Raw genomic sequence first — 14,378 nt, 5'->3', positions numbered from 1 at the left:
CTTGATACAGCAAAGTGGCCTGAAACTAGGTCTCCTGCATTTTGTGCAAACGATGCAGTACACAACTCCTTTAGAAGTACATGTAAAGGGCTGGTGGATGTGGAGTGATGATTTAGGGCCTCTGATCTCAGTTTGGGAGTTAATATATTTGCATGTTGTACATCGTGGTCTGTTGCATGGGACTGTGCCTTTTAAAGGTTCTGCAGAAGAGTGAATTTCACTGTGGACCACGTATTCTTTGAGATTCTTGTCTCTTCTATAGGACGTTAGTGGAGGAGTTTTAAAAATAGGTGTTGTAGATGGGTCTTCCTGTAGAATTTTAAAATTTCTCTGCACAATTTTCTGTACTTCTCTGTTGGATATCTATTTGGAGCTCCTTCACTATCCGTTCATCAAGGAAGTGTTTTAAAGCTCTTAAAACTTCACTGTTGGGGATAACAGTGTAGAGGCTTTTAATGTCCATTGTAAACAGAATAGGATTATCACAATGATAGTGTTCTTTGAAATTTTCCAATATTTGTAGAAAATGTGTAGAGTCCTTTACATATGTAGGCAGTGATTCAACAATGGGTTTGAAGATATCATCAAGAAATTTGGAGATTGTTCAGTGAGACAGGAACAGGCTGATACAATGGGATGACCTGGAGTGTTTTCACACATTCAATGTAGCAGTCAAATGCATGCTGTAGAGCAGTGGTGCGCAAACTTTTTATATGACGCCCCCTTTTCTTAGCATACAGTTCGGGTTTTTTTTTTTCCGGATTTAATGTAAATAATGTATTTTTTCTTAGATTTAACCACAAAGGTCCAGATTTAGCTATATACATAAGCATATCACAAATTCAACATTTAAAATCAGTCTATAAATATCTTTTTTTTACACTTAGTGAGTGAAAGTTTAGCTGACATGTTAGCTCTGGGTTTCTAACAAATAAATCTGTGAATTTAAATATTTTTTAAAACTTGGAAGTCAAAATTTAGCCAACATTTGCAGGGCTGCCTTACACTCGGACCTTTAAGAATGTGTTTGTTAACATTTATGTATTTAATAAATCTGGATTTTTTTTGGTTAAATCTAGGAAAAAATACGCGATTTACATTAAATCTGGGAAAAAACACCTATTAAAACATTAGTGCTTTTTTTTACACTTGTCACCCCATACATGGAAGCTGCCATTTCAGCTCTGTTCACTGCGACTTCACTGACACTCGCCACTTCAAACATAATTTATCTGGTTCTACAGGTCCTAGAATGATTGTCAACTGCTCATTTGAAAGGTAAGAACTTGGACTAATTAGCTGTCATTTATTTTAACTTTAGTGTGGTTCAGTGGGGCGGGAGCCAGGGCTTCGTCTCTTCCTATTTTCACTTGCCTATCATCCTAGACGTCCCATTTAAACCCAGTCACAGCTCTGCTCTTTCTCTTGTGTTAGCTTTTTTTCTCCTCCCCCTCACTTTTTTCATATGCCGTGTGTCTCTGTGTCAGTCCCCTCTGGGGGGATAGAGAGTCTCACTTCCCTGACCTGGAGTCCCAGTAACTCCACAGGTTCTTCGTGTGGTCAAAGGGTCCCACCGTCCACACTATTCTTTCGCAGCTCATGCGTTATATCTTGCCTCAAGAAAAAGGCTCTGTCTTACTTCCTCCTTTATTCTCCTGGGACGTGGCCCTCTTACTCTTAGTACTCGAGTCCCATAACTAACAATTATTTGTGTTCTTTCAGATTCTTTCTTCCTTATGTCAAGGCTTCGTATGAGCCGTTCCATCTTCTGAGGGTCGAACCCGCTCGGTAACTGGGACCCAATCACGAGGCTCCGCCTATAACGACTCTCCAAGAAGTCAGAGGACTCTGTGTTTTCAGGGGCCCGGAGGCCGATAGGGCTAGCCTTGACTCCATAGGGAAGGCTCTCTCGTTTGGAGTCCGGCCTGTCCTTTTCTCTCTCCCCTGTTCTAGAGGCCAAGCCTCCAATCCTAAATTGTAAAACACTCCCTTCCTCTCACAGCCCTGGCTCCTGCCCTGTGAAATGTATTTATTTAAAATGTTCTATCCTTTAAATTTTTTTTTTTACAGAACTGCCCCTTTAGTCATTGTCGCTCCCCCCTTACTGACTCTCTGTGCCCCCCCAATGGGGTGCACCTCCCACTTTGTGCACCACTGCCGTAGAGAAATGTGATGATCATCTACACCAAGGGGACCAGCAACTGGAGTGAGAGAGTTTTATAGACCTGAGTGGAGAATAAGTGGGAGTTATGTGATGTTGAATCATGTGTTCAGTGAACTATGTATAGAAAGTAAAAATGTCAAGTGGAAATGACTGAGTGTACGAAAGATAAGCTCAGAGGCATGGGTTTGACAGCTGTATTATACCAAGCTTTGGCAAGAGAATGCACTGCCCTATATGTAACTATATATATATATATATATATATATATACACACATATATATATATATATATATATATATATATACACACATATATATATATATATATATATATATATATATATATATATACACACATATATATATATATATATATATATATATATATATATATACATACACACACACAGGTGATGCCTGGGTGATAAGCACAATGACCTGTTTGGTGGCAATTTGATGGGTTTATGGCCAAGTTGATAAGAACAGATAATAAAAGGGACCCCATCTTATTATAACGATATGTTTTCAGTATAGATAGAAGGGTAGTTATATAAACAACCCTGAGCTGTGATTCCAACACCTCCAGATCTCCTATCCATCACCTGAAGGAGTCCTATACCGTCAACTCCCAGCAGAAACAGGGAACTTGGCCATTATCTTAAATCTGCTGTTTGGGGGCTCCCACGTGGCACATCCAGTAAAGGCGGGATGCACCCTATAGCCTGGAGATCACAGGTTCGAATTCAGGCTATTGCCAGGCCATTGCCAACCGTGACCAGGAGTTCCCAGGGGGCAGCGCACAATTGGCCGAGCGTCGCCCGGGTAGGGAGGGCTTAGGTCGGCAGGGCAATTCACAGTTCACTGCGCACCAGCGACCCCCGTGGCTGAAAGGACGCCTGCGGGACTGCAGTGGAGCCATTCAGTGTTCTGATGGCTTCACTGTGGATCCGCAGTGCGAAAAAAGACGACTTGGCAGGGACACGTCTCAGAGGACACGTGTGTCAGCCACCATTTCCCGAGTCATCGGGGGGTTGCAGCGGTGAACCGGGATCAATAATCATAGGCAATTCTAAATTGGGGAGAAAAATTGAGTAAAAATCATTGGCAGTGACTAAATTTTAAAAAAATTGATGCTGCTGACCGCCTCGCATAACTCAATGGAACGGAAGTTTAATACATGTAAGTTTGTGCTTTGGAATCAAATGAATGTAATCTGGTTTAAATGATTTAAGTTATGAGTCATTCACGTCTTAATTATACTTTATTGATTATCATTGATAATGACAATAACAGAATGAATGCTGTAATGATAAGAAATTGAACCACAACCCTACAATACAGCTCCATTCAGTAACATACACACCATTCTACAGCATGTCACAGAGTCAGGTACTTCTATTATTCAGCCCACAAGGTCCATTTCACTATACTTCCTTGTTGAAGAACTTTCATGATACAGGCAGATCAGTTTTTTTTCATTTTTTAAAGGCTGAATAATGCTGAAAAGGTTGAAAAGAGTTTCCACTGGCTTATCTATAGGTACTGTAAATACTGGAGGTACAGGTTTAGATGCCATGGAAACTACACTCACTTATTTCTATGTAAATCTGTTAATGTGTTTGTGATGTCATTTACTACACAGAGTAGTTATTGATGTAATGATCTACTATTCCTTTCTATTTAAACCTTCAGGCATCGTGGGATTGAGTCTGTTTATCCATTTATTTCCCTTTATTCTTCTGTATTGTACATTATCTAATTTTATTTCTTCTAAAATTACAAACTGCAGTTCATTCATGTTTTTTTTTTAGTAAATAACTATTGGTTCGTGTACTTTTTTTTATTTCTTATGTGTATAGAGAGAGATTTTCAGATACCTGTAGAACTACAGGTGTTGACGTAACCAAGCGTCGTGTAGTCAGTGTTATTGGTGGCAATCCGGTATCACGAGGGCTGAGAGATTACAGCTCAGTAGCGGTTATAGTGTTGTGTAGTGTGGAAACACAGGAATCCAGAGCTCCTCTGTTTACAGTAGGAGAGAGCTTTTGATTGAGTGTGTTTATATTTGGGGAGTAGGTGGTACTAAGAAAGCCTCTGATGTATGTGGTAACAGGTGCAGACAGTCAATGTTTGTCTCATACTAGCTACGTGACGTCCACCTGCCTTTTGCCGTCGTCCTCACTGAGCGCATTAACTCACTTTAAAAGTATGGCTCACGAGTCCGCTGTGTGGCAGTTGGCCGGGAGGGGGCGCTATTAGTTCAGCTATAAAATATCTGCAAGCAATCACTAACACAGGTACACCTGACGTCATAACCACGATTTGTATACAATAGAGCTTTTGGTAAATAATATTAATTAAAAAAACAAAAACAAAACAAAAAAACGAAATTTTGCAAACAAGAAGTCTCTAAATGTCCACTGAATTGAATTTTCTCATACGTTTTTCTTCAATTGTTAACTAAACTGTCAACTAATTTCTTAATAATAAATCAGAAAGGCTAACACTTTAGGTTAATATATATATATATATATATATATATATATATATATATATATATATATATATATATATATATATATATAAACCACACCATGTATACGGTGCAGTTAAATGAATGTTGCTTTCATTAAAGTGCGTACGCGTTTCTATCAATCTGATTAACTGTTGTACAGTAGTATGCGTGTTATTGTATTCTGGTCTGTGCACAGTGTGTGCCTAATTTAATTTGTAGGTGCTGGGAGAATACCCCGGATGTCAAAGCAAACCTCCAAACCAATCATATATCTATAATGAAGCGCGAGCAGCAGCAGAAAAACAGCTGTCCGCGTGACAGTCATTTTGGAGGGTTATATGAATTCGGAGGCGAGCACACGAGTTTTCATGACATAGTCGCATGTCTACTGGATCCACTCGAATAATAGAACCCCTTTCCAGTGGGAACCTACTTGAACGGGATTTAGACTCATTTCAAAATAACTTTTTTCTTTTGCTGTTTCACACAATGGTTTCACGAACAGTCCAGCAGTTGCTGGTGAAGTAGGCGTTACCTCGGAACATCTGACTCCCTCACTTCTGAGCTCGGCAGGAGAGAGGCTTGGATGTTTATTCATTCCAGCGAGGGGCTGTTGGAGGACGGGCTCTGTACTTTATGGTTATGATTTTGTTTCCCTTGGGCTCCATTAACAGCTGTAAGAAAACTGGGAGGTGTTTGAAAGAGACGCCTGCTGGAAAAAAAGCCTACTTTAAGTGCATGTGTCAGAGTCTACAGGACTAGAGAAGCGAGCTAGCGGAGATCAATGCTAGTTACAAACTCTACCAATAACCTGCACGAAAGCTAGCGATGTTCCAGAAGGGTTGACAATTGACCTCCGTGTTTCTGACTGCCCGGGATAGGCAATATTAATAGTAATAATAGTATAGTCTAATACTTGGCAAACAAGTAAATCAAGGATTATGGGGGAATTTACAAGGAAAGAATAAACATGGCGACAAGTGGGGGACTGCTATGACTTTGAGGACATTGTAAATAAAAAGAACACACACACACACATATATATACATCAAGTTCTGGATGCAAGGCTGTACACCAAGGAGTTTCACATGTAAGTATTGCTATCGTTTTTATTACCTTACCACTCTACTGAAGAGCAGGTTAGAAACTGATAAGATCTTTCTACTTATAGCTTTGATGAAAGTTTTATTTGGGAAATGGAAAATAAATAAATAAGGATTGATAATGGAAATGCTCCCGATAACTGATCTAGGCCTATATCAGAACAATACGTATTTGTAATGGTATACTACTACTACTACTACTACTACTACTACTACTACTACTACTACTACTACTAATAATAATAATAATAATAATAATAATAATAATAATAATAATAATAATAATAATAATTTAGTAATGCTGTGATTTTAAAATGTAGGAGAGTTGTCTCTACATGGAATATAATCAGTATTTGTTCATGCATATTTGCATTATTTCCATTGAACAAATTGTTTAGTTTTCGATTCATATTTTGTTGAAGGTGTAAACATTACTAAATGTAAATGTAAATGTTTTCTAGTTAGTCTGGCATTGTTGAAATACATTTGAAAACCAGGTTAAAGATGTGATGCGTTTTACAGATCGGGGCCAGTACAAGCCGTGCTGTGTCTCAGGTTGTAGCTATGGGAACTCACGTCTGTGCACGAATTTCAGGGATTGAATGATTTGAGTAAGCATGTTTAGTACTATCCCTTTAGCTTCTTGTTATGGGTGTAGTGGAAGCTGCTGATAGATAGAGACGAGTCGACTTGTATTACTGCCACTGGGAAACTGCTAGGATATCAGTTCTCAGTGCTACCGGTTTCTTCTTAATGTAATACAGTATTTCTGTCTGTATTAAAACCATGTATTGTTTGTATATTATTGTATTTTTCTTCTTGCAAATTAAACGCAAGTCTAGTTCAGCATCATCAGTTAGCATCGTGTGTATGTATGGATGCGTGTTGCGAATGCGTGTGTAAAAGTGAAGTGGCTCGTGTTTTATACAGGTAGGGGAGTGCCGGTGTAATACCTGTAATACTTACCGGAGAAATCAACAACAGGTGCACCTGACTGTCATATATAGATCTGAACTCGTGGCGGGCGCCGTGCTGCTTGGTGCTCTCGTCTCCAGAGAAACTGACAGTTAAACTCTCAAGTGTAAAACAAAACGGAAGCCTGAAAGGCCTCGGGATAATTTACACAGCAAAGCGCTTTTTAGTTTATTTTACCTTGAAAGGCATGCGGCACCGCTGGTCTCTTGTCCAAGGTGCTGAAACTCCTTCGAGCTTATGCATGTTTAGACTCGCACCCGATTTCTTTCTTTCTTTCTTTCTTTCTTTCTTTCTTTCTTTCTTTCTTTTTTACATCTTTCTTTCTTTCTTTCTTTCTTTCTTTTTTCTTTCTTTCTTTCTTTTTTTACATCTTTCTTTCTTTCTTTCTTTCTTTCTTTCTTTCTTTCTTTCTTTTTTACATCTTTCTTTCTTTCTTTTTTACATCTTTCTTTCTTTCTTTCTTTCTTTCTTTCTTTTTACATCTTTCTTTCTTTCTTTCTTTTTTACATCTTTCTTTCTTTTTTCTTTCTTTCTTTCTTTCTTTCTTTCTTTCTTTCTTTCTTTCTTTCTTTCTTTCTTTCTTTTTTTACATCTTTCTTTTTTACATCTTTCTTTCTTTCTTTCTTTCTTTTTTACATCTTTCTTTCTTTCTTTTTTACATCTTTCTTTCTTTCTTTCTTTCTTTCTTTCTTTTTTACATCTTTCTTTCTTTCTTTCTTTCTTTCTTTCTTTCTTTCTTTCTTTCTTTCTTTTTTCTTTCTTTCGCTTTGTGAATTTAACACGTTTGATTTAAAACCAGTAGCGCAGCGCTGAAAGATGAACAACAACAACTGAGAATCCTGTTTGCTTTAAACGTCAAAATATAGGCACAGCGAACTGGCGAGTTTGCCGTGCACTGTAAACGGAACTTCAGCGAGTTTTCGCCCAGTCTTTTCACAACACCGATCAACATGCATGTCATAAAGTAGTACCGGTAAATTGTGGTCTTTTCTTTCTTTTTCTTTCTTTCTTTCTTTCTTTCTTTCTTTCTTTCTTTCTTTCTTTTTCTTTCTTTCTTTCTTTCTTTCTTTTTCTTTCTTTCTTTCTTTCTTTCTTTCTTTCTTTCTTTCTTTCTTTCTTTGTATCTTTGTCTTCTTTCTTTTTTGTTTATGCTCTTCTGAAATATTGATATTATAATCTATATATATATATATATATATATATATATATATATATATATATATATATATATATATAACGAAAAATAGTTAGTTATAACATACATTACGTTAAAAAATATGCCATAATTGTAATAGCATATATATGTGTGTGTGTGTTTGTGTTTAATATATATTGTACTCATATAAACGAAAAATTGTTATTATTATTATTATTTGTTTATTTAGCAGACGCCTTTATCCAAGGCGACTTACAGAGACTAGGGTGTGTGAACTATGCATCAGCTGCAGAGTCACTTACAACAACATCTCACCCGAAAGACGGAGCACAAGGAGGTTAAGTGACTTGCTCAGGGTCACACAATGAGTCAGTGGCTGAGCCGGGATTTGAACCGGGGACTTCCTGGTTACAAGCCCTTTTCTTTACCCACTGGACCACACAGCCTCCTCTTATAACATACATTACGTTTAAAAAATGTTTTCCGTAATGTCGGGTAAGCAAATGTAAGCGAGTCTTATTTAATGGGCTTTATACCAAAACACAGCTAAGCTCTCAGGAACTCTGAAAGAAATATATATCGTTTTTAATGCTGCCCGAGTCCAAATGTTTGTTTTAGAAATAGTCCTTCAATATAAATTGTTTATTCTAAGAGTGCCTAACAGCGTTGCTGAAATGGTAGCGGACGAGCAGGGCGCTTAGAGTATGGTATTAAAGGGATTTAGTATGCAGTACAGTGTTGCCAGACAGTAGACACACATTACAGGGTTCATTTCTTCTATATTTTTTGAGAAAACGTAAAAACAAAAAACAAAACAAAAAAAATGCTACCGGCAGATTTGTTTGGTTAGCATTGTGGATTAATATAACGTTTTGCAGATAATGTTAACTTGCGTGATTAAGAGACAATCAGCCTGACATGCAATCAAATCAACCTGCATATACAAAGGCGGAAAGGGGATTTTGTCCTTGTTCTTTTATGGCCAGTCTCCCCGCATCCCCAGCACTTCGGGTCTCTTTGAAGCCTCCTTGCTTTCTTTCACTTCATGTGAGACAGCTGTTAATACTACACGTAATTGTTGTGTGCTGTTTTTATTCTCCGGTAACATATATACAAAATCAATAGTTTCAAATGAGTGCTGTTTTTTTACCAGTAGAATACAATATAAAAAGTAGACCTACTTATTACACAACAGGCTGCTTTATTTACCTCACCTAAATACAGATCGTTATTAACATTTTAAAGCACGGGGGTTTAACACAAATAGCTTTAGTACGTTATCGTGGCATAAAGTAATTTGCTGCAGTTGAATCATATTATTATTATTATTATTATTATTATTATTATTATTATTATTATTATTATTATTATTATTATTATATAACATTTAATTGTATGTTATAAAAACAGAATAGTAACTCGCAAACCTTTGGCACACACTCACACACACGCGCGCACACGCATACGCATTTAGTTGATTTAGTGTCTCATTTAATGTTAACCCCTGAAAGACGGAATGCCAAATATTATAGCCAGCTATACTATCTGGCATCCCCTAAGAAAAAATAATGGTGAAGCCTAAGAAAGGGTCAAACAGCAGACACCATGAAGAACGCATCGTCCCAAAGAAATTTCACATTTCATATATGTGCGCACATATATCGTAGAAAAAATTACGAATGTTTTGAGGCAACGCGTTTTGCACACTTGTGTCCAATAATAAAACATGCCAGCCGCAGCCCTGCATTGAGGCTGGCTTTTCAATAATCAAAACGCCTTCCCCCGGGATAATGCCAAGTGTATCTTATGGTATTAGTGCAGACAGGACATTCTCGAAATGTTACTGCAATGCATAATCAGGTAGCCTACATGTTGACACGCTGTAAATCATATGAGAACTTTGCATGTGACACAATTTTCGTTGTTTTAATTTCTCTTTGTAAAAAAAGTAAACAAACAAGTAATCTCACTGAAAGCCTTGATTTAACACACTGCCAGTTCATTTTTCAATCTGGACAAAACTGCCGGGACTGGTCACTAAAACAATACGAAACGTCTTTAAAACTATACCACACAATTACTGCGTCACTATAACTATAAGAAAGAATAATATTTTTCATATCTTTTAATCAGTCAAAATGCTCACGGACAAAGACAATCCTGCCCCATGAGGACAATGAATCAATGAGAAAAGTCTTACAAACTATAATAAACATTATTTTTATTGTGTAGACTAGATATTTTTCAAGACGTTTTGCATTGCTTAGTGCCCCCCCACCGCCCCACACCCGTCTGTGCTTTTACCTTCCACTTCTAGATCTGCGTGCATGTAGCTGCCCTTTCATGCCATGTTACTGAAAAAACGTCACCATCTCGGGCAACTTTCATTCAAAATGAGGTTGCTTTTAAGGTGGTCCACATGTAAAGTACCCTTAATTTATGTATAAAACAGGTGGACAATCCGACAGAAAAAGCTCTGAATGACAGTTTTTCGAAATAAAACTTTGATGAATCGCTCATTTAAGAAAGAATATAAGCACAAAGTTTCGGAAAACATTTCTGAACAAATTCTGAACCCCGACACTGTAATGAATAGACGCTAAGGCGACATGTTTCGTAATAGACTCGTATCTCTTAAAGGTTTGGGGCAATGCGATTACATACTTGTATTAACTTGAAATGACGTCACCCACATATATGAACTGGTTCATTACAGCTGTCATTTCTACATGAAGAACGCATTGCCCTAAGATAACTGTACATTTTCTAAGGCGTTCTTTACAAAGAGAGCCAGCCATAATGAACTAATATACAGATGTGTGTAAAACGCATTGCCCCAAAACATTACTTGTATTACTTGTATTGTAACACTTGAAATGTATTTGCTTACGATTGTAAGTCGCCCTGGATAAGGGCGTCTGCTAAGAAATAAATAATAATAATAATAATAATAATAATAATAATAATAATAAACATTCTTCATTTTTTCTAAGATATATGTGTGCACACATATAACAAAAGTGGAATTACCTGGGGGCCATACGTTCTTCATATAGGAATAACACCTTAGTGACTCACTATAGACACCTTTGGTGATGTCATTATAATGCTTAATAGATATAAATCATTTGCATTCCTCCAAACTTGTATGTATTTATTCGAAGAGACATTTGTCTAGGCTAGTCTGTATAAAAATGATCAATTATGGTGGGGCAAGACACTTTTATTGATAAAACAGCCTTAATTAAAAACTGTATATTGCCTAAAGGGAAACATAGATTCATTATTAATCATGTCAAACATGCTTACTCTGAACTTTAGCTTTGTTTCAGATATGAGTCTATAATATATGTGTAAAGAGGAATGCATACTAGAAAAGCCAGTTTTTAGACATTATTAAAACCGACAGCAGTGAATTTGAGGCTCAGGCAGCAGTGCTGTCAACAAGTGTTCTGAGCTCCGCCTGTTCCGTCTTCTCCACAGAACCAGCTCGTATGTAGAATTTTCGGGTTTTAAAGTCACATTTTTGTCACATGGCCCTAGCTCTCTTCCGTAGCTGTGCGTGCGTGTGATGTGAAAGAAAGCAAGGAGGCATTCCGAAGAGACCCGAAGAGCAGGGAATGCAGCAATTCCTTGAGATGCAGGATATTTCACAACACCTGTTCTATACTGTCAAGTCTTGGAGGCGTGGCTACCGTCTGGTCTCATCTACCTGAGTGTGTCTGCCAGGCGGGACAAACAGGAGATCCCCTGGCTAAGCCTAATGTCTGTTGACATAAGCCATTCATATCCCCATAGCCTTGTCTCTTGAATTAGTAGCATTCTTTCGATTGGTGTGCCTGCCTGTCTGCCTGCCTGCCTGCGTGCCTTCCTGTCTGACCTATCTATCTATCTATATCTATATATTGTATTACCTTATCCATAACTAAAACTCTATGTTGCGCTTGCCATTTATTTTACTTGACTTTCATTAAAACAAATTAACGTGTATGTTTCATCAAGGTTCCCGCACAATTTTCTTCTCAATGTAAGTGTCATTTTATTGAATTAATTGATTTCCTGGTGGAGCTGTTAGCTCTGTAAAGCTAATGCACTTTTACACATACAGGAAGCTACTTTTTCAGGAACAGTGGCTTGAAATCTGGTTCCAGGAGACTGGGAGAGGCAACATTGCTGTATCAAACCCCAAGTCTCCCCTGGTATGTGCGCAGTGGCCTGAAACCTAGACTCCTGAAACCAAGCCACAAAGTGGCTCCGTGTTCTCTCAGCTTTAACAAGCCATTGAAAACTGATCACTACAGTAGGCACTAGAGTGGAAATTGTGATAAACAGTTGATGTAAATCTTCCTAATAATTGTAATAAATAAGGGACCATCTGTGTATCGTCTCCCACTTTTGGATGTTAAGCATTTATATTAGCTCCACTGGGGAGATCCTCTCTACAGATGGATAACATCCAGGGAAAATTCATTTGTTGAAGGAAAATGCCATTTATGTAGCTTTTGCAACACTGAAGTTGATTATGTTTGAGTCCCTGCTTACAGTATATGAGTATTTGCCAATCCCATTGATGGTGGTTTTCTGGTGGTAAGTGCAGCAGGAAGGGGCACCACTCAAGGCTACAGACGGGATACATTCTCCCAACTGTGGACACGTAACATTCAGGTCAGATGGAACATCGTGACGTCACAAAAGCATGCTCTGATCTGGCTGAAGATATGTATCTAGTATCAAAGCTGTGTGTTGCAACATAACCTCTGCATATTCAGCCCTTACTGGCATCAGACTGGCATTTGTACAAACATATAATCATGCTACCAGGTACCATCCAATCACCATTCATATAACATGTTTTAAAACAGTAGCTAACATAGGTATTATGATAAACACTTCCTATCCAATAAGCTATTTTATTGATACTCATATCTAATTAGCTAGCTTTTAAACCACAAATTACTGATTTATAGTTACACATAACATTATCATCATATAAACTTTTACAAACATCAATGACAATTTATTTATCCTTATACTAGTTTTAGAATAAATTTATATAATTTTCTGTGTGTCAGAACATTCAACTGGCTAGTTTTTTTAATAGCAATGTGGTGGGTACAGTTCACCTGTGAGAGGGATACAGTGAGTGGGCTCGTAGTCTGTTGGTCTGTTCATTTGTGCGTGACACTGCTTATCCGATTATGATGAAATGAACATCTGTACAGTGGTGTGCACAGTTATTAGAACACCCAATTGCTTCTGTTGTTTTGATTTGTTGTGCAAATCACTGGAAATGAAAATCTTGGAAAACTGTCAAAATAGGCAAATTAGCAATTGTCTAATTTAATTGATGACTTTAATAGGCCACACATGCAATTAATTCCAAATAGTAGGCTAAGAGAAAAGGAACACACAGCCACAAATGGTAAAATACATGACTTTTTAGAAGTTGTTTAAGATGCCTAATTAAAGCACATTTTCACACGAGTGCCTATTGTTTCTATATCACTGACTACTGAGTGAAAAATGGACAAATCTTGAGGTGTTCTAATACATTTTGCACACTACTGTAAGTTACTGTGGATGTCAAAAACAGTTTCCTACTTTTGTGTGAGTTCTGGTCTGATTGATTGGGCTGGGAGAAGCTCTGTCACGTCTTCATAACAGCAAAGTCTAGATTTACTGGTGCAGTGATGATCTGAATGGTCTGACCTACTTTTTTAAGTACTTAATATTAAAGGCTAAATCTTGGAAACCACTTGTTACAGATGTCACATCTGGGAGATAATTAAACTGTATTGTTTTCCCGAAATGCCCTTTGCCTTTAAACACTGGCTGGCACACGCTAGAGATGACCTTGGAAGTATTGTGTGTTTATCACGCCTCCTGTATTTGGTTCAAGTGCCTGTCTGACAGGTTAGCACCTCTTCTTTCAGCACACTTCAAGCATAGCCTTCCTGGTATCTTCCGTAGAGTGTGAGCATATGGGAGAAAAAATACAGAAAGCCTTTCGCTTGTGATTAAACGCATTGCAATCCCTCTACTGTGATGACCAAAGGGTCTGAGCAAGGCAGTGGTGCTAATGATGCACTGACCTCACCAACAGCAGTGCATCACACAACACTCCCCCATGACATTAACATCCCCATACAATATCTGCTCTGGCTAATCTGACTCAATATATTGAACCGTGTATGAACACATCATAAGTGATTATAAGACAGAGAGGAGAGTAAGTTCTCCTAACATGGACTCCAGGGAGATCACAGAACCAGAATTACTGGGCTTTAGCTCCAGTCTGCACACACATAGATGTTCATGGCTGCTTATTCAGCTTCAATCAATCAGAGTCATTAACTGGCCACTTTTTTTACCTGCTTTCTTTTTGTTGTTTTCTTTTGCAATCTTTTAAATTCTTCAAATGTTTTTTTTATTTGTGATTTGATCTAAATTTAAGCGTTATTCCTC

At 37.7% G+C, this 14,378-nt stretch overlaps 1 protein-coding gene across 1 annotated transcript in view; it reads left to right on the top strand.

Moving 5' to 3' along the window:
• Positions 1-5,029: 5,029 nt before the first annotated feature.
• LOC117400283 (sodium channel protein type 4 subunit alpha-like) overlaps positions 5,030-14,378 on the top strand; it is a 165,461-nt gene continuing 156,112 nt past the window's right edge. The window contains exon 1 of the mRNA XM_059023366.1: positions 5,030-5,769. The gene's annotated coding sequence lies outside the window, so the exon portion shown is untranslated. The remainder of the gene's footprint in view (positions 5,770-14,378) is intronic.

The sequence above is a fragment of the Acipenser ruthenus genome, chromosome 4 (assembly GCF_902713425.1).
Source record: "Acipenser ruthenus chromosome 4, fAciRut3.2 maternal haplotype, whole genome shotgun sequence".
In the NCBI taxonomy this organism is placed as follows: Eukaryota; Metazoa; Chordata; class Actinopteri; order Acipenseriformes; family Acipenseridae; genus Acipenser; species Acipenser ruthenus.
This window is presented reverse-complemented; position numbering and strand designations above follow the sequence as displayed.